Source organism: Chiloscyllium punctatum, chromosome 8 (assembly GCF_047496795.1).
Source record: "Chiloscyllium punctatum isolate Juve2018m chromosome 8, sChiPun1.3, whole genome shotgun sequence".
Lineage (NCBI taxonomy): Eukaryota > Metazoa > Chordata > Chondrichthyes > Orectolobiformes > Hemiscylliidae > Chiloscyllium > Chiloscyllium punctatum.
Genome location: NC_092746.1, coordinates 87,597,010 through 87,617,089, shown reverse-complemented (window position 1 = coordinate 87,617,089; position 20,080 = coordinate 87,597,010). Strand labels below are relative to the sequence as shown.

Here is a 20,080-nt window from a genome sequence, read left to right as displayed (position 1 = left end):
AATAAAATATTCTGAAAAACAATGGAATGAAACGGGACCAGGATTAGATATCATGTCTGTTACCATTTGAAAAATTTGTTGAGGGACATCAATCAAAGCTAAATTTGCTGCAAATTGAAATTGTGAGGGGCATAGAAGGGGTTGTCTTGGAGTACAGTGGCAATATCCTCACTTGTGAGCCAGGAGGCCCAGGTTCAAATCCCACCTTCACCAGAAGTGTGTTGGTTGGAGAATATTTAAACTGACAGTGGTGCACACCAAAGTATATACCTATTGTTTCTGTACCACCTAATGCTGGATTATGGGAGCAAGTTCTCTTTGGTAGGCACATTTTCACATGTATCAATCGGAACATTTGATACATAAAAGCACAGGATGAAAGGAAATACTGATAGCACAATCCAGGTAAAAGCAAAAGTAGATAAAATAATCCATGTTTAGGAACATGGATAGATAAATTCAAATGTTGTTTACTATTTACCTCCTGTTGGGAAACAGAAGCAATTTTAATCAACTACTTTATGGTGTGACATTTCTGTCTATGTATATACTAACCATGTTTCATGACTCTCACACAGTAGTAGCAGCATATAGAAATAACAGAACGAGCATCACCAACATCTGCTGACCAGAAAGGAGTATAACAATAAATGACAGAAAATAAAGGCTGCAGTAAGAATTTGCTTTCAGGTGTAATAGATAGAGAGCTGTTATAAGCAAAAAGCTATCTGTGGATGTCCAAGATCTGTAACAAACAGAAACAATCTAGATATGTGCTGCAGATTGATCAGTATCTGAATGATAAAAGCTGAGGAGTATCAATTTAGTTAATTATTCGATGACTTCTCTTTCTTAAGATCAGCATCGAACAGAAACAAAATTTTTGTGATTATGTTACCATTCGCAGTTATTCATTAACGGGACGATAGAAACACCATCAATCAATATTGTGGAAAGAACTAGGCCCCAAAAATATGTGGAATCAGATATCTGATCTCCCAAATTATATTTCTCTTAAAGATTGAATTTAGGAAAAACATTGCAAATGAATAAAAATATCAATCTTTTACATTTTTATTCTTTGCTGGGATGTGAGCATCATTGCCAAGACCAACATTTGACACCCATTTCTAATTCTACTTAAAGTGAATGGTTTGTTCGACACTTGAGAGTCAGCCACTTGCTGTGGATTTGGAGTTATATATAGGAAAAATCAGTTAAGGATGGCAGAATTCCTCCCCTAAAGAACTTTAGCTAGCCAGATGGTATTTTACAACTGTAACACCTTACTGGGGTGGCAGGCTGGGAATCAAACCCTGCTATTCCTCAAGGAACATAAAGTAAATACTTGATAAAATAATGCAACATATCCCCAATGTACCAGTCTTTTAGAAACAAGTTAACAGAAAGCATGGGCCTGATTTCTGCATTTAGAAAGAATTACTTTAAAAACAAGTAAACAGATTATAGCTACAGACAATCATGAACTAGCATTTGACTCTATTACATAAAACTCTAACCCCTCTTTTAAAACTCCTCCTGCACACCCATGTAGACATAATATAAGAAGTTGTTTTGGGCCGAGGAAAATACTGAGAAGGTAACCCATAGTGGTCACTCAGATGATCCTTTTGGCATGTTAGGAATTACAGCTCCTTGATCTTCCTTCTCCAGGTAATTTCATTTACTTGCAGAGGTTGTCAGTGACTGGTCCACTTACAAAGTTTCTGACTTATTTGTTTATAAAAACCATGGCTTCCTGTGAAGGGAAATAAACAGGCTCCCCTCAGGCTTGAGGTACTTTTTACTTCAGAGAAACACAACGGGGTCTTTTTTGGAAGTCAATGATTTCTGATCAAACAATTACTTTAAAAATCTATTCAGTTATCTGGGAGATAATGGCATAGTTATAGATAGACATATGGTCTTTGTTATGAGAAACTGACCAACAGTTCACAAATTAATCAAATATTTGTTTACAGCCAAAACCCCCTTAATACACATTCCTGGCTCCAAATCAAATGGAGTAATCTTTCCAGAGTATTCTCTCCTTGCTCATACATTCAACAGTTTCAACAGCATTCTTTCATTGAATGTCAGGTAACTCGCTTTTTGAAAAGTAATGTAATCCTTTCCACCATCCTTGTTCTTTTAAAGAAAACAGTCTTTGACCCCTATCAGTTCACAACTAAAATACAGAGAAACAAAAAGACACAACTTTACATGACAATCAATGATAGTTTTTTTCAAAACCATTACTGAGACATAATTTGGAGATGCCGGTGTTGGACTGGGGTGTACAAAGTTAAAATCACACAACACCAGGTTATAGTCCAACAGGTTTAATTGGAAGCACATTAGTTCTCAGAGCGACGCTCCTTCATCAGGTGATTGTGGAAGTCTCGATCGTAACACAGAATTTATAGCAAAACTTTGCAGTATTCTAACAGATGAAAGGCTTAACAGACAATCAATTTTTCAATGTATAATTTCAGTTACATCACACTGCAAATTTTTGCTATAAATTCTGTGTTACGATCGAGCCCTCCACAATCACCTGATGAAGGAGCGTCGCTCCGAAAGCTAGTGTGCTTCCAATTAAACCTGTTGGACTATAACCTGGTGTTGTGTGATTTTTAACTTATTACTGAGACAAACTTTCAACTCCAGATTTTATTGATTAAATTTAAATTCTGCTCGTTCCATGTACTATTTGAATCTATATCCCCAGGGCACAAGCCTAAACCTCTGCTTTACTTGCCAACTGATGTGTATTACAATATGTTTGCAGGTTAAGAGGGTAACACATCATTGGTCATGTTTTCTGTTACTGATGACTTAGAAGTGTTGGACATTACAAATGTTATCCAGTATTGCTAAGGAGGATTAACAGTTAAAAGTTTGAATCACGCTTTTGAATATGGGATTTTCCGTGTATTTTTCGAGGGTAACATCATTAGCCAAACCACACAGCAGGAAGTATCAGGGCCATTTCCTCCATCCCCCTAACTGAGGCAGGTATCCTGGTGGCATGTGGAAGTCCATCACCAGCATCTCAGCCAGCCTGAAACTGGAAGATCCGTTAGATTAAATAAAAGTAGAGTATGTTAGAAAGGGCAAAATCTTATTGGCTTTGGCCAATTTTGAACAAATTGAACAGTTATGGCAGAAAAATAAGGTAGAGTTATGTAGTCATAACACAAATCACTTCTATGTCTTTTGTCCCTTCCAGGTGAGTTGCTTGCATATTCTTATGTACCCTAATTTTCAGATATTACAATGAGGACAGTTATAGGTTTCCTGTTTCTACACTTGTACTGCAAATAGGATGTAGTTGATTGTGAGAATTTTAATATGCTGCTGTATTTTGGATTAGTTGAAGGAAGTAGAAATGAAGCATTTATCTGGAGAATTTCATTAGATTTCAGCGGCTCCACAATGGTTTTCCTTTTAGACCATTCAGCTTCCACAAACCTGGAGTTTCTCCTCATTGCTTTTGGCCTTGGGCAGTGCTTTCATCTACGATATCAGAATCTGTGTATGTTCATCTTCTTGCACTGCTCTATCTGTGGTTGTTCATACTGAGGTATAGGTTCAGGGCTGTTCTCATGCAGAGTTTTCAAACTTGCAGGAGCAGGTCCTCCTGCTGAAAAGTGCAGAGGTGCCACCCCACACTGAGCAGATGAAGGAGCTTCTGTTTGAAAACACTGAATGTTCCTCTCAGGGTATTCTGACGGTTGTTTGGAGCTTTTCATTTACTTTGCCACTTTGTTTCAACACCCACAAACCACTCCTACCTGTCCTGGGCCATTCAGATCTGCAGCATCCAAGGAATCTTGCTGCCATGGTTCAAAACGTCTATAGGCCATGGAGAACTGTGTCCTGCCTCAAAACCTTCTGAAGATGCTGAGGGTCACAATGCTGCAGCACTCATAAGTGTTTTAAGGAAAGCATATAAACAAATTGCTGTGATACTGGGGCTTGTGTGACCTCATATATATGATGTATATGTTAAATTACACCTTGTGTTTTTCAGATCTGTACGATTCAGTTTTTAAGGACATTATACTGTTAAATATAGTCACAATGGGAAGACTGCTCAGCAATTGCATCAGAAGCATAATGTTATGTTGCCTCAAGAGGTGAGAGAATTCTGTCAGCTCAAATAGATGGGCTATGTGGGGTTCATACATAATTGAGCTTTGCAGACAATGTTGATTGAGGAAGACCTTTGCTTCGCCAGCCTGATTTTATAGTTCGATGCTTAAATTGAATGAGAATAAGGTTTTCTCACAATTCCTAACTTTTGGCTTCTGGACCATCTTGATACTTGAGCCATGTCCTCCTCTCCATGGTTATCTACTGTGATGCTTATGTCAGCATTTCTTCATCTTCAGATGTTTTCCCTTTTGCATGGTGAGATTGTGTAGAGTGCAGCACCCTCAGGAGCACCCCTTGACCTATTATGGTATCTTTGGTAACCCAGTTGTCTCCTTAAAATTGCTTGTGCCTGGACTACCATCATATCTTGCCTCTGCATCTTTCATATGAGGCTTTCACATGGGGATCATTTGCCAAGTAAAGAGAAGGTATACACAGCCACCAGGCATTAAGCTGCTTTCATGGAGTGAACAGGTGTGGCACCTGAGAGTGTAGTAGTGTGGGGGCATCACGACTGCTCCCTGGAGATCTGGCACACTCCTGGAGCATTATTTTCCAAAGATCACATGCCATCCACACATCTAAACACTAGAACCACTTCCAGTTTATGAAAGCAACTGGTTGTTCAGCCAATACCACCAATGATAACCAATAATCTGTACTCACAAAAACCTGTCAAAATTGCTAAAGCCAAGGAGGAGTCATCCCAGTGTTTTTTATTTACTTGCAGGATGAGGGTGTTACTGGCTGGCCAGCATTTATTGCCTGTCCCAAGTTAGCCTTGAGAAGGTGGTGGTGAGCTGCCTTCTTGAACCACTGCACTTCATGTGCTGTAGGTAAGCCCACAATGCTGTTAGGGAGGGAATTCCAGGTTTTTGACCCAACGTTACTGAAGGAATGGCAATATAGACAATAGACAATAGACAATAGACAATAGATGCAGGAGTAGGCCATTCTGCCCTTCGAGCCTGCACCGCCATTCAATATGATCATGGCTGATCATTCCTAATCAGTATCCTGTTCCTGCCTTATCTCCATACCCCTTGACTCCACTATCTTTAAGAGCTCTATCCAATTCTTTCTTAAATGAATCCAGAGACTGGGCCTCCACTGCCCTCTGGGGCAGAGCATTCCACACAGGAGTGGCTTGGAGTAGATCTTGCAGGTGGTGACATTCTTATGTATCTGCTGCCTTTGTCCTTCTACATGAAAGTGGTCATGGGTTTGGAAGATGCTGTCTAAGGATCTTTCATGAATTTCTGAAGTGTATCCTGTATGTAGATCACACTGCTGCTACTGAGCGTTTGTGGTGGAGGGACTGGATGCTTGTGGATGCGATGCCAATCAAGCAGGCTGCTTTTTCCTGGATGGTGTCAAGCTTTTTCAGTGCTGTTGAAGCTGACCCATCCAGGCAACTGGGGAGTATCCCATCATACTCCTGTCTTGTACCTTGTCGATGGTGGACAGGCTTTGGGGAGTCAGGTGGCAGTATTCCTAGCTTCAGACCTGTTCTTGTAGCCACTGTATTTATGTGGTGAGTCCAGCTGAGTTTCTGGTCAATGGTAACCTCAAGCATGTTGATAGTGAGGGATTCAGTGATGGTAACACAATTGAATGTCAAGGTGATGATTAGATTGTCTTTTATTGATGATGGTAATTGCCTGGCATTTTTGTGCTGCGAATGTTACTAATATTTATGGAAAAGAATACTGGTGACCTTCTTGATGCAGAACTTGTGAAGAAGGATTACTGGACACAAAAACATTAACTCTGCTTTCTCTCTGCAGATGCTGCCAAACCTGCTGAGTTTCTCCATCAATTTCTATTTTTGTTATTAATAAGCTCAATTTCCTTCCTGGTGAGAGTCGGTGAGTTGTGTGGATTGGCACCATACCATGTCTGACTTAAATGTAGGAGATTTTCCCAACTGTGGGCTCTCACGTGATTTTATGTTGATGATCCTGACCAGTCCTGCCATGATGTATTTGATTAAATTCTATGTGTCCAGTTTGTTTCTCTCCAGAAATTATGTCTGACTTGTTAGGTACTGTTAATACTTTCTTTTCCAATTTACTGTAGAAGAAGTGAAGGGCAGAGTAGTAGTCTAGCAGGGTGGTTGAAAAATCGATATTTGGGTTATTATTGTTTACACTGTACGTAAATGGTTTTGAAATGTAAATATCCCATTATGATGTTCTTGCTCCTAGTCTCCTCTACTGATCCAGTGAAGCTCATTACATGAGATGGGAACACAGCTTCATCAAGTGCACCTAGGGATGGGTAATCAATGCTGGCCAGGCAGTGACACTCACATCTCACAAGAGAGTAATGAAAAAGCCATACTAACGGTAGTAACATGTTGACAGTAAACACAAATGAGTTACAAAGCATCCATAATTTACTTAACTCCATGGGCACCTCATCCCACAGTGTCCTTCAAATGTGTTCTTGACAAAGCATCCACTACATAGCTTTCTTTTCCAGACGCATCAATGATTTTCAAACCGTATCATTGGACAATTAGGCTCCATTGAAACAATTGTAAGTTCTTGTCCTGAAACCTTTCCAAGAAAATCAAAGGATCATGGTCCATATGAGGGTAGATGGTGGCCTAGTGGTAATATTGCTAGACTATTAATCCAGAAACTCAGATAACATTCTGGAGACATGAATTCATTCCCACCAAGGCAGATAGTGGACTTTGAATTCAATAAAATAAATCTGGAATTAAGATGAATAATGATGAGCATGAAACCACTGTTGATTGTTGGAAAAATGCATCTGGCTTACTACTGTCCTTCGGGGAAGGAAATCTGCCACCTACACCTGGTCTGGCCTATATGTGACTCACAGAAATAGTGTGGACTCATAACTTCCCTCTGAAATTGCTGAGAGAGCCATTCAGTTGTATGAATCACTATGAAGTCTCGACAAAGAAATAAAACTGGATGGACCACCTGGCATTAACCTAGGCTCTGGAAAAGACAACAAAAGAAACAGTCCTGTTGACTCTGCAAAGTCCTCCTTATTATCTGGGGATTTGAGCCAAAATTGGGAGAACTGTCTCATAGACTAGTCAAGCAACAGCCTGACATAGTTATATTCACAGAATCGTACCTTACAGACAATGTTCCAGGCACCACTATAACATTCCCACCTGTTCCACTGGCAGGATAGACCCAGCAGAGGTGGCAGCATTGTTGTATACAGTTGGGAGGGAGTTACCCTGCACCCTCAACATTGACTCTAGATCCCATGAAGTCTCATGGCTCCAGGTTAAATATGGGCAAGGAAACTCCCTGCTGTTTACCATGTACTGTCCTATCTCAGCTGATGAATCAGTACTCCTCCATGTTGAACCACACTTGCAGGAAGCATTGAGGGCGGGAAGGGTGCAAAATGTACTCTGGGTGGGGGATTTCAATGTCCACCATTAAGACTAACTCAGCAGCAGCTCTACTGATCGAGTTGGTTGGGTCCTAAAGGACGTAGCTTCTCGACTGGGTCTGCGGCAGGTGGTGAGAGAACCAACAAGAGGGAAAAACATACTTGACCTCATTCTTACCAATCTGCCAGCTGCAGATGCATCTGTCCATGACAATATCAGTAAGAGGGACCACTGCATAGTGCTTGTGGAGATGAGGCCTCACCTTCACATTGAGAACAATTCGCATCATATTATGTGGTGCTGACATCTGATTTTGAATAGATTTAACAACTCAAAACTGGGCATCCATGAGGTGCAGCAGGCCTTCAACAGCAGCAGAATTCTACTCCAGCACAATCTGTAACCTGATGACACTGCATATCCTCCCCTCAGCCATTACCATCAAGCCAGGGGATCAATGCTGATTCAATGGAGAGTGCAAGAGGGCATGCCAGGACCAGGAGCAGCACCAGGCACACCTGAAAATGAGGTGTCAACTTGGTTAAGCTACAAACAGGGTGACCTTGCGTGGCAAACAGAATAAGCAGTGAGTGATAGACAGAGTGAAGAGATCTCTCAACTAACAGATCAGATCTAAGCTCTGCAGTCCAGTCATGAATGGTGGTGGACAACTAAACAACTTACTGGAGGAAGAGCCCAACACATCCATGCAAAAAATAATGTTTAAGCATCACAGCAATCTGTGACATGCCAAATAGATGATTCATGTTGACCACCTCCAGTGGTCCCCAGCATTACAGATACCATTCTTCAGTCAATTATATTCATTCCATGTGATATTAAGAAATGGTTGGAGGCACAGAATACTGCAAAGGCTATTGGCCCTGACAACATTATAGGAATAGTACTGAAGACATGTGTTCTAGAGCTTACCACTTCCCTAGGCAAGCTCATCCAGTGCAGCTACTATATTGGCATCTATCCAACAGTGTTGAAATATTTTGCCCAGGTATGTTATGTGTATAAAGATTAGGACAGGTCCAACCCAGCAAATTACTGCCTCATCAGTCTACTCTCAATCATCAGTAAAGTGATGGAAGGTGTCATCAACAGTGCTGACAAGCAGTGCCTGCTCAGCAATAATGCTCAGTGATGCTCAGTTTGGGTTCAGCCAGAGTCCCTCAGCTTTTCAGCCCATTACAGCTTTGGTTCAAACATGGACAAAAGAGCTGAATTCCAGATGTGAGGTGAGAGTGACAGCCCTTGACATTAAGGCAGCATTTGATTGAGTGTGGTATCAAAGAGCCTAGCAAAACTAGAATCAATGGGTATTGGGGTCAACTCTCCACTGGTTAGAGATATACCTGGCACATAAGATGTTTGCAGTTGTTGAAGGTCAGTCATCTGAATTCAAGAACATCTCTGCAGGAATTCCTCAGGATGGTGTCCTTGGCCCACCTATTTTCTGCGACTTCATTAATGACCTTCCTTTCATGTCAGAAGTAGGGATGTTTGACAATGATAGCACAATGTTCAGCACCATTCATGACTCCTCAGGTACTGAAGCAGTTTGTGTCCAAGATGCAAGTAACATTCATGCCACACAAGTGCAAAGCAATCTCCAATAAGAGACAATCTAACCATGGCCCTTTGACATTTAACAGTGTTACCATCACTGAATACCCCACTGTGAACATCCTGGGGTTACCAATGACCAAAAGCTCAACTGGACTCAACACATAGACATAGTGGTCAGAAGAACAGAGTAACTCACCTCCTGACTCCCAAAAAATGTCTTCCATCTATAAGGTACAAGTCATAAGTGTGCTGGAACACTCCCCACATGCTTAGATGGGTGCAGCTCCAAATATAATCAAGAAGCTTGACATCATTCAGGTCAAAGCAGGCCATTTGATTGGCACTACATTCACAAGCATCCACCCCCTCCACTACTGACGCTCAATGGTGATAGTATGTACTACCTACAAGATATATTGGGGAAGCTCTTCAAAGATCTTTAGACATCACCTTCAAAACCTATGACCACTTTTCACCTAGTTGGACAAGGGCAGCAAATACATGGGAACACCATCACCTGCAAGTTCCCTTCCAAACCACTCACCATCCTGACTTGGAAATATATGACTATAACTTCACTGTCACTGGGTCAAAATCCTGGAATTTCCTCTTTAAGAGCATATAGTTCTACCTACAGCATGTGGACTGCAGCAGTTCAAGAATGCAGCTCAAGGCCAGCTAGGAACAGGCAATAAATGCTGGCCAGCCAGTGATGCCCACGCCCCATGAATGAATAAAATGAAAAGAAGTTTGTTCCACATGGTTGCTGTGTATAATTAAAAATGATGTGGAGGCAACCCAAGATTCACTGCCTCTTTTTCATTTGCTGACCCTATTTCTCTCGACATACGTCTTGTGATTTTTAAAAAAAATAACTAATTTCCATCTCATCATCCTGCAGTAATACAGTCCCCACATGAAATGGCTGGTAGCAACTGCCAGTTTGAATGGCCACCCATATATGGGATGATTAAAACTAATATAGTTGTTAGGCCAGCTTTCAATTTTTCAAAGGCACCCTGACATTCTGGTGTGCATGCTGATTTTCAACCATTTCTCATTAAGTCCATTAAAAGTGTAATAACAGTGTTGAAGTTGAGAACAAGCTTCAGATAAAATTCATTTGTATTGACATAATACACAATTTCAAATTTTGTATTAGGTATGAGACAATCCAAAATAGGCCAAGTTTTCACCTCTCTGGGTGTTATTTGGTCTTGCCCCCCTTTATGGTCCAAATAAGTCAACTCTGCCTTGGCAAATTCATGATTAATCATATTTTTAATCAATTTTTTTTTTTTGCTGATCAAACAGTCCAGTCAAGTGGTGTAAACATTGTTGTCAGGTTTAGCTAAAAACAACCAAATCATCGATGTTTACAACATAGTTACGTAGTCCCTTAATGACTATTGGTTAATCACGGTGACACAGCCAATGCATTTTTTATTTGCATTGACGCAGTTGATCTGGTGTTACAAAAGTCAATATTCCTCTAGCACTTTCAGTAATATTCTTTTAACAATTTGGCTTTTGTGACAAATCATGCAGTATCCAATTTGTTCAATATAACCCACAAGTCTTGAGGTAGGATATAAGCTTACTTTTAGGAGAAAGTGAGGACTGTAGATGCTGGAGATCAGAGCTGAAAATGTGTTGCTGGAAAAGCGCAGCAGGTCAGGCAGCATCCAAGGAACAGGAGAATCGACGTTTCGGGCATAAGCCCTGAAGATGGTTCCTGAAGAAGGGCTTATGCCCGAAACGTCGATTCTCCTGTTCCTTGGATGCTGCCTGACCTGCTGCGCTTTTCCAGCAACATGTTTTCAGCTATAAGCTTACTTTTGTTAACACATTGGCTTTGTAATAATGAGCAGAGAATCTTTGTGACCTAGCTGGTTCTGACAGAATCATGATAGGTGAACTGCAGCTACTAAGACTCAGTTCAATAATTTAATTGTTAATCACAAACTTAGATTCCACCCTCACTTGAGCTAACCTCTCTGGATTGAGTCTGTATGGATGTTGTTTCTAAGTAACGCATTCCCTACATGAAGATCATGCACAGCTGAACAGTTTCTCCTGACCTATTCCCACAAATTGGTTTTGAATTTTATTGTAGACTTTGTAAATCAACTTGATAGTATCTAGAAGATGAAACATTATATTAACAATCCAATGTAGCTGTTGGAAGGTCATCTTTTGGATTTTCAATTTCTGATTCATTCTATAATTGACATGATATTTCCGTTTGACTTTCTACATTTTCCTGTTGCAAGTATTCTTTTCCCCTGATTATTGTTTGAGTCATAACATCCTTTCAACATGTTTAAATGACACACTCACTGATCCTTTCTTCAGTCTTAAGTATTCACTAAATAAATCACATCATTCAGTCTATTTTTGATTTGATTAGGTCCAGAGAACCTTGCATATATTAGGTTCCAAGAGAACTCATATCTTTGGTCAGTTTCTTTCCCTGAAACTAGAAACAGAGGTTGGAAACATGGTTTCTGAGTTTTGTTTTTAATTTCTCTTTCATGAATTTAAGTGATCATCTCACCTAATATCCATACATAGTTCAAAAGGGCAAAATCCTGTGAGGTCATTACAAATCCTAAATCCCTATCCTAATCCATACCCCAAATGCCAAATAGTAACAAAGAAATTAGAAACATAGGTTGGAAACATGGTATTTGGAAGTTCTGCATTTCCTCATTAATATTTTGTTTTTCCAGTAAGAACACTCAGGCATTTTCTTTGCTTCAACCTCTGAAAAGGTTGTTTGCTTTAAGTCAATTCCAAATTAATTCACTGCGCTTCTATTAAAAAGGTAAGCTAAACATGCCAACCCTATACTGATAACTTTTACCTTGTCAATTAATTTGTTTGAAAATTGTATCTGATATCTGAATTTTCAAATTACCTTTTTGTTCTATGGACTCCTTTTCTTCCTGTCTAACTCTATGAACCCAATATCTAGTCACAACACACTCAGGATACTATTCCTGTATTTCTTCAGTTTCATTTTTCTCCACTGGTTGTTTCAGCTCCCTCAGTGAAATCAATATTCTTGAAACGGTGAAGTCATTTCCCAAAACAAGATCAATTTCTTTGATAAGAATTTGTTTCCCTGCTTCCATTACAGATTTTCCATTTTATAAGTCATTCTTTAATCCAACTTTGTATAATGAGTCTGATTTGTAACTTCCATGTACATCTAATTAAGATTTTCTCCTTCATTAACCCTTCTGGGAGATAAATAGAATCATTAGCCAGCATCAGTGATTGACTTGCTTCAGTCTCTCGATATCCTTGATTCAATTCATATTTGAGATAAAATAATCAGTATCTATACTGTTCAGATATCTTGTTGTCACATTTTCATGGCTACTCTGAGCCATCTCTCCCTTCTAATACATTCCAAACCAACATGCTCACTATGCACTCCTATGACAGTTTTATTATCTTTTCTTGAAGTCCCCTTTCCAGAAGATTCCATAGAATCCCTGTAGTGTGGAAACAGGACATTCAGCCTCACTAGTCCACATTGACCCTCTGAAGAGCATCCCACCCAGACCCATCTCTGTAACCCTGCATTTCCCATGGCGAACACAACTAACCTACACATCCCTGAACACTATGGGTAATCCACTTAACCTGCACATCTTTGGACTGTGGGAGGGAACTGGAACACCCAGCAGAAACTCATCTAGCTCATATAGAAACAGAAAGAACATACAAACTCCACACAGTCACCTGAAGGTGGAATCAAACCCGGGTCCCTGGTGCTGTGAGGCAGCGGTGCGAATTGCTGAGCCACCGTGCTGATTACTACTATAATCAGTTTCTCACTTAATTTCCAGCAGTTGGCTTTGTTACATTCAGTCTCATTATAATGAAACGCGTGCTTCTTTAAATTATTTTTTGGTTTCAACCTTTCCCCTTTATAACTTCAGTGTTCTTCTCTCTGTTCTCTAAAACCAGTATCTCTCCACTATTCGTTGCTCTAAAGTGGCCCATAGTCAACTCATGTTCTCTAATTTCCCTTTATTCTTTGTAGTTTAAAGTCTATAAAATTCTATCAACTTTTCTTAGTCTTTCCCTCACCATCAACCTTCCCCTTTTTCTTCCCCTCCTCTAATTCAAGTTTTTTACTTTGCTTTTTCTCCCTGTAAATACAGTCTTTACATTTCTAACTACATCATAGCAAATTCCAGTTGTGACATGCCAATTTCAGATTTCCTTTCTTCCACTTCCTATTGTTGGGTAATCACTTGAAACATTTTATCCTTAAGAGATACTGTTTATTTCTACTTCAAATTATCTGTTCTCTGAGTTGAACTTCACTATAGAATTCGAATAATCAAGTTATATCTGCCATTTCCATGAATCCCCTCAGCAACATTCAAAGCCATTTTCAAATGTCTGTGCAAAGCAGATGCTCTGTTGTATGAAATACCATGTCGCAATTATTTAAAAAAAACACACACAGATCTCTCTTATATTCAGTGAATTCATTAATCCAAAAGTTCCCAAATTCTGCAATCACAGCTGATGTAATTACTGGTTGTATTAGATGCAAGACTGAAATCTCTTGATGGATAATACTTTTGGATTTCTTTTTGTTTCATCAATGTGCTCCATTACAAAATATTCCAGGTTTGATTTTAGTAACACAACCAAAATTTATTACACAAACGAAGATAAAACAGAAACAAATAAAACTATTTACAAAAAAAATGATGTTATTATATTCATTTGTAGGACATGGATATCACTGGCTGGGCCAACATTTATTGCCTGTCCATAGTTTAGGTTACTTACAGTGTGGAAACAGGCCCTTCAGCCCAATAAGTCCACACCGACCCTCCAAAGAGCAACCCACCCAGACCCATTCCCCTACATTTACCCCTGCACCTAACACTACGGGCAATTTAGCATGGCCAACCTAACCTGCACATTTTTGAACTCTGGGAGGAAACTGGAGCACCCAGTGGAAACCCACGCAGACACGGGGAGCATGTGCAAACTCCACACAGACAGTTGCCTGAGGTGGGAATTGAATCTGGGTCTCTAGCGCTGTGAGGCTGCAGTGCTAACCACTGTGCCACCGTGCTGCCATAGTTGCCCTTGATAAAGTACTAGTGAGCTGCCTTCTTGAACCATTGCAATCCATCAGCTGTAGATAGACCCACAATGCCACTAAGGAGGGAATTCCAGGATTTTGACTCAGTGACAGTGATGATATATTTTCAAGTCAGAGTGGTTTGGAGGAGAACTTGTAGATGATGGTGGTCCCATATATCCGCTGCCCTTGTCCTTTGAGATGATAGTGGTCATCGGTTTGGAAGGTGCTGACAAAGGGTATTTGGTGAATTTCTGCAGTGCATTTTGTAGATAGTACACACTGCAGTGACTATGTGTCAGTGGAGGAATGAGTAGATGATTGTGGATGTGATGCCAATCAAGTATGCAGCTTATCCTGGATGTTTTCAAGTTTCTTGAGTGTTGCTGGAATTGTACTCATCTGGGCAAGTGGGGAGTATTTCATCACACGCCTGATTTATGTCTTGTAGATGGTGGACAGGCTTTGGGGAGTAAGGGGATGTGTTAATTTGTTACAGTATTTCTAACCTCTGACCTGCTCTTGTCGACATAGTATTTATATACTCAGTTGGTTGAGTTTCTTGTCAATGGTAACCCCCAGGATGCTTTTTAAAAATATATTTGTTTGTGCATTGTAGGTATCGCAGGTTGGCCAGAGTTTATTGTCTGTTCCTGAGAAGGTGGTAGTAAGCTGACTTGTTGAATTGCTGCAGTCAACTTGCTGTGGATTGATCAAAATGTCATTCAAAAAGGAATTTCAGGATTTGGACCCAGTGACAGTGAAGGAATGGCGTTATATTTCCAAGTCAGGATGGCGAGTGGATTGGAGGGGGAATTGGAGGGGAACTTGAAAATGGTGGTGTACCCATATGTCTGCTGCCCTTTTCCTTCTAGATGGAAGTGGCTGTAGGTTTGGAAGGAGCATCTATGGTGAATTTCTGCAGGACATCTTGTAGATAGTACACACTGCTGCAACTTACTGGTGGTGGAGGGAATGGAATCTTGTGGATGCAGTGCCAGTCAAGTGGGCAGCTTTGTCCTGGATGGTGTCAAGCTTCAAGTTGTTGGTGCTGCACTCATCCAGGCCAGTGAGAAGTATTTCATCACACACCTGAATTGTGCCTTGTAGATTTTGGACAGGTTTTCGGGAGTCAGGAGGTGAGTAACTTGCTGCAGAATTCCAAGCCTCTAATCTGCTCTTTGTAGCCATTGTGTTTATGTGGTGAGTCCAGTTGAGTTTCTGAGCAATGATAACTCCCAGGATGTTGACAGTGCAGGATTCACTGATGGCAATACCATTGAATATCATGGAATGGTGGTTAGTTTTCTATTATTAGTGATGGTCATAGCCTGGCATTTGTGCGGCACGAATGTCACTTGCCACTTGTCAGCCCAAACTTGGATCTTGTTCTGATCTTGTTGCATTTGGACAAGGACTGTTTTAGTATCTGAGGAGTCATGAATGGTGCTGAATATTGTGCAATTTTTGGCGAACATCTTCACTTCTGACCATATAACGAAGGGAAGGTCATTGATGAAGCAGCTGAAGATGATTGGGCCTAGGATATTGCCCTGAGGAACATCTGAAGAGATGTCCAGGAGCTGAGATGACTGACCTCCAATAACCATAGCCATCTTCTTATATGACAGGTATAACTCTAACCACTGGAGAGTTGCCCACTGATACCCATTTATTTCAGTTTGTTTGAGCTCCTTGATGTCATACTCATTTGAATGCAGCCTTGCTGTCAGGAGCTGTCACTCTAACCTCACCTCTGGTATTCAGCTCTTTTGTCCATGTTTAAACCAAGGCTGTAATGAGGTCAAGAACTGAATGGCCCTGGCGGAACCCAAACTGTGTGTCACTGAGCAGGTTATTGCTCTGAGCAGGGGCTGTTTGATAGCATTATTGATGACACTTTCCATCACTTTATGGATGATTGAGAGTAGACTGATGGGGCGGTAATTGGCTGGGTTGGATTTGTCCGGCCTTTTATGTCAATGACATACTTGGACAATTTTCCACAGAGATGGGTAGATGCCTATGTTGTAACTGGAAAAGCTTGGCTAGGGGAGGAAAATGCTTTAGACACAAGTCTTCAGTACTATTGCTGGAATGTTGTCAGGACCCATAGGCTTTGCAGTATCTAGTGCCTCCAACTGTTTTTAGTTATCATGTGGGGTGAAATGAATTGGCTGAAGACTGGTATATGTAATGCTGGGCATCACTGAAGGAGGCTGAGATGGATCATCCACTCGGCATTTCTGTCTGAAATTGCTGCGAAAGATTAAGCCTTATCTATAATAGTGGAAGATTTGGTGATGCTAATAGCATTGAATGTCAAGGGACATGCAGGTTGTCAGGTTGTCTCTTATTTAAGATGGCGATTGTCTGGAATTTGTGTGGCATAAATGTTAATTTGCACTTTTCACCCTGTCTCAACATTCTCCAGTCTTTTTTTGCGTTTGAACATGGATTGCTTCAGTATTTGAGGAATCATGAATGGTGCTGATCATTGTGCAATCATCTGCAAACATTCACACTTGTGACCTTATGATGGAGGGAAGGTTATTAATGAAGCAGCTGAAGGTGGTTGGCTGGAGACACTGCCTTGAGGAATCCCTGCAGAGATGTCCTGGACCTGAGTTGACTGACCTACAACAACAACATTAACAACAACAACAACCATATTCCTTTGTTCCAGGTATGACTCTAACCAGTGGAGGGATTTTTCCCTGATTCCCATTGATTCCAGTTTTTCTCAGGCTTTTAGGCGCTACACCTGGTCAACTGTGGCATTGATGTCAATGGCAGTTACTGTCACCTCCGAAATTGAACTCTTTTTATTCCTGCTTGATTTAACATTGTAATGAAGTCAGAAACCAAGTGACCTGGGCAGAGTCAAAACTGGATGTCACTGAGCAGGTTATTGCTAAGCAAGTGTTGCTTGATAGCACTGTTGATGACACTTTCCATCACTTTAATAAAGGATTTCAAAACACACTGTAAAAATACAATCCCAACAGCATCTCAGTACAGAACTCAAACAGTCCTGCTGTTATTAGACTTCTGAACAGACTTCTCAAATTTTAAATTTAATGTTGATCTCACTGTTTGTGCACCTTTTTTGCAGCCATAACACTTGTAGTTTGTTCTGTTCTATAACTCTGATGCACTTGATCTGTCTATACAGCATGCAAAACAAAACTTTTCACTGTAACTAGGTACATGTGACCATAATAAATCAAATCAGTTTAAAAAATGCTCTTCTCTATCCTGTATGGACTCACCAGTGGCTTCAATGCCGATCATAAGATTCTGATAGCCTCTTCATTCACTCTTCATATAGCTGAGCCGAGACTTCGTCAGCTTCACATAATCCCTCTAAGGTTTATGCGAACACTCCTGGTTGAGAACTAGAAACTAAACTACTTACATGAAATTAACTTACATTTAACAATTCAAAACTAACTTCTCCCTTTCTCAGGGGCAATCGGTGAGGTACAGCCATGATTTTTGCTGAATTTCCCAAACTGAAACAAAAAAAAATTTTTTTTCAAATCTTTGTATGATCCCATAAACCTGAGAAACAATGCCATACTCTTCTATCTGAAAGTTAAAAGCAGTACACTGTTTACTTTGCTCATAAACTCTCTATGTAAACATATTGCTATTAGGTGCCAAAGCTATCTCTCTAAACTGTTTTCTAAAGGATAGCATGATGGAGACAAAAATACATAAAACTTAGTCATTAAATCCTTTCAGATACACTAATTCAATTCGAAAATCCAAATTCAGGAATCAACGCATATGAATCACACCCTTTCATCACACATAACCACTAGGCTATTGTGTCCCCTGAAAAATAATAATCATCTTGAACTTATTAAATTAATCAATGTGTATGGATGCGTATGGAGTCTATGATACAGAGCATCTGGAACAGCTCAATTAAATTTTAAAATTGTAGCTGATAATTGCATGCAGGTGATAGAAACACTGCCAATAGAACAGTACCCTATTTTATGGGTCCACCTCCCCAGTCTTGAGTGGCCCATAAAATCCAGCCTCTAGAGGAAAGATCACATTCTCTCAACCACCTTACTTTATAGGAATCATTAAACACTGGCCCAATGCTGGAAGTTCATTGACTCCATTTTATGTCTCAAGGCTCATTTCCATTCCTTGCCCCCTTTGAAAAGATTGTTGTATGCCAACCCTGATGTCTCAAACATAGAATACATTGTAATCTTTACGTTTCAGTCCAAGTCAACAGTTCATCCATTAGACTACATCTCTGCATTGAACTATATCTGCTTCTGAGGTGACCACAAAAACATGCAACCTGCATTCTACAGTAAGACAGTTTTGTATTGTTTGCTAGTCATTTTAGTCAAAGTTTTACAAAAACTGAAATATCCAGGTTAAGAAATTCAGAAATCACCAAGACTTCTAGATCCCTGAGGTGCAATATACACTCTTCACCTTTTCAATAGAATATGATGAATTTACATTGTCAAATCCATAATTTATGTTGGATGTTGGATTATATTCAATAGACAGGGAAAGAATGGTGACATAACTCCAAATCAGAATGCTGTATGGTTTGGAGGGGAACTTGCAGGTAGTGATAATTCCATCCATGCATCCCTTGGTCTTGTTCTGCTTTTGGTCCAGGTTATAGGTTTTGAAGGTGATATCTAAGGACCTTTAATGAATTGTTGCAATGCATCATGTAGATGGTACACACTACTGCTACTGAACACTGGTGGGGGAGGGAGTGGATGTTTGTGGATCTGGTGCCAATCAAGTGGGCTGCTTTGTCCTGGATGGTGTCAAACATTTTGAGTACTGTTGCAGCTGAACTCATCCAGGCAAGTGGGGAGTATTCCATCACACTCCTCACTTGTCCCTTCTAGATGGTGTACAGGCTTTGGGAAGTTGGGAGGAGGGTTACTTCAGCAGCATTTCTAGGCTCTGACCTGATCTTATCGCCACAGTATTTATATGGACCAGCTCAATATCTAGTGTATGGTAATCCATGAGATGTTGATAGAGGGGATTCAGTGATTGTAAATGTCATTGAATGTCAAGGGATGATGATTAGATTTTCATTTGTTGAAGATGGTCATTGCCTGGCACTTGTCAGGCTCAAATGTTATTTGCCATTTGTCAGCCCAAGCCTGGATGTTGTCCGGTTCTTGCATGTATACACGATTTTTTCAGCAGCTGAGAGGTTAACAGAAGTTGTTAATTAAATATCACGGCTTTGAGTGATGTCTGCTCATAATTTGCAAGCTTCATGACTTCACTATATGAAAGTCCTGAAATGTGGCTGCTTCATTCAGTTTTCATATGGTGATGGTGATCCATTATTTATTTTGTGTTTTCAGTTGTATTTTCCTACATCATGTCAGCATATTATCTAGCTTTGTTGGGTACTATGGCAGTTTTTTTGGTTAAATTGTGCTACACTATTATTGGTTAAAGTTATATTGTTCAAAATGATGAGGATAGACATTTGGTTTGGAATCTTCAATCTATTTCTTCTTCTTTATCTAAAATAATGAGAAGTAAATAAATACAAGTGTAGAACATCTGTGACATTTGGTTGGCACTTGTTGCTGCTCTGGATCCTAGTGCTGATTATGAATCCCTTCACATTTAGTTGAACATATCAGAACTGATGTCTCTTTGCTGTCTTCACTTCAATACAACAGTTGCCAGAGATCTGCACCATCTGCTTTTAGATAAGCTAAAGACAACATATGATACAGGGACAGAAAATTGACTGAGTGATAGGAAGCAGACAGTAATGGTTAATGGATAATTTTTGGCGTGGAGGAAGG

The 20,080-nt window shown here is 40.1% G+C and overlaps 1 protein-coding gene across 4 annotated transcripts in view; it reads right to left on the bottom strand.

Annotated features, from left to right (window-relative positions):
- myo3a (myosin IIIA) overlaps positions 1 to 20,080 on the bottom strand; it is a 444,520-nt gene that overhangs the window by 570 nt on the left and 423,870 nt on the right. The gene's annotated exons all lie outside the window — the stretch shown is intronic.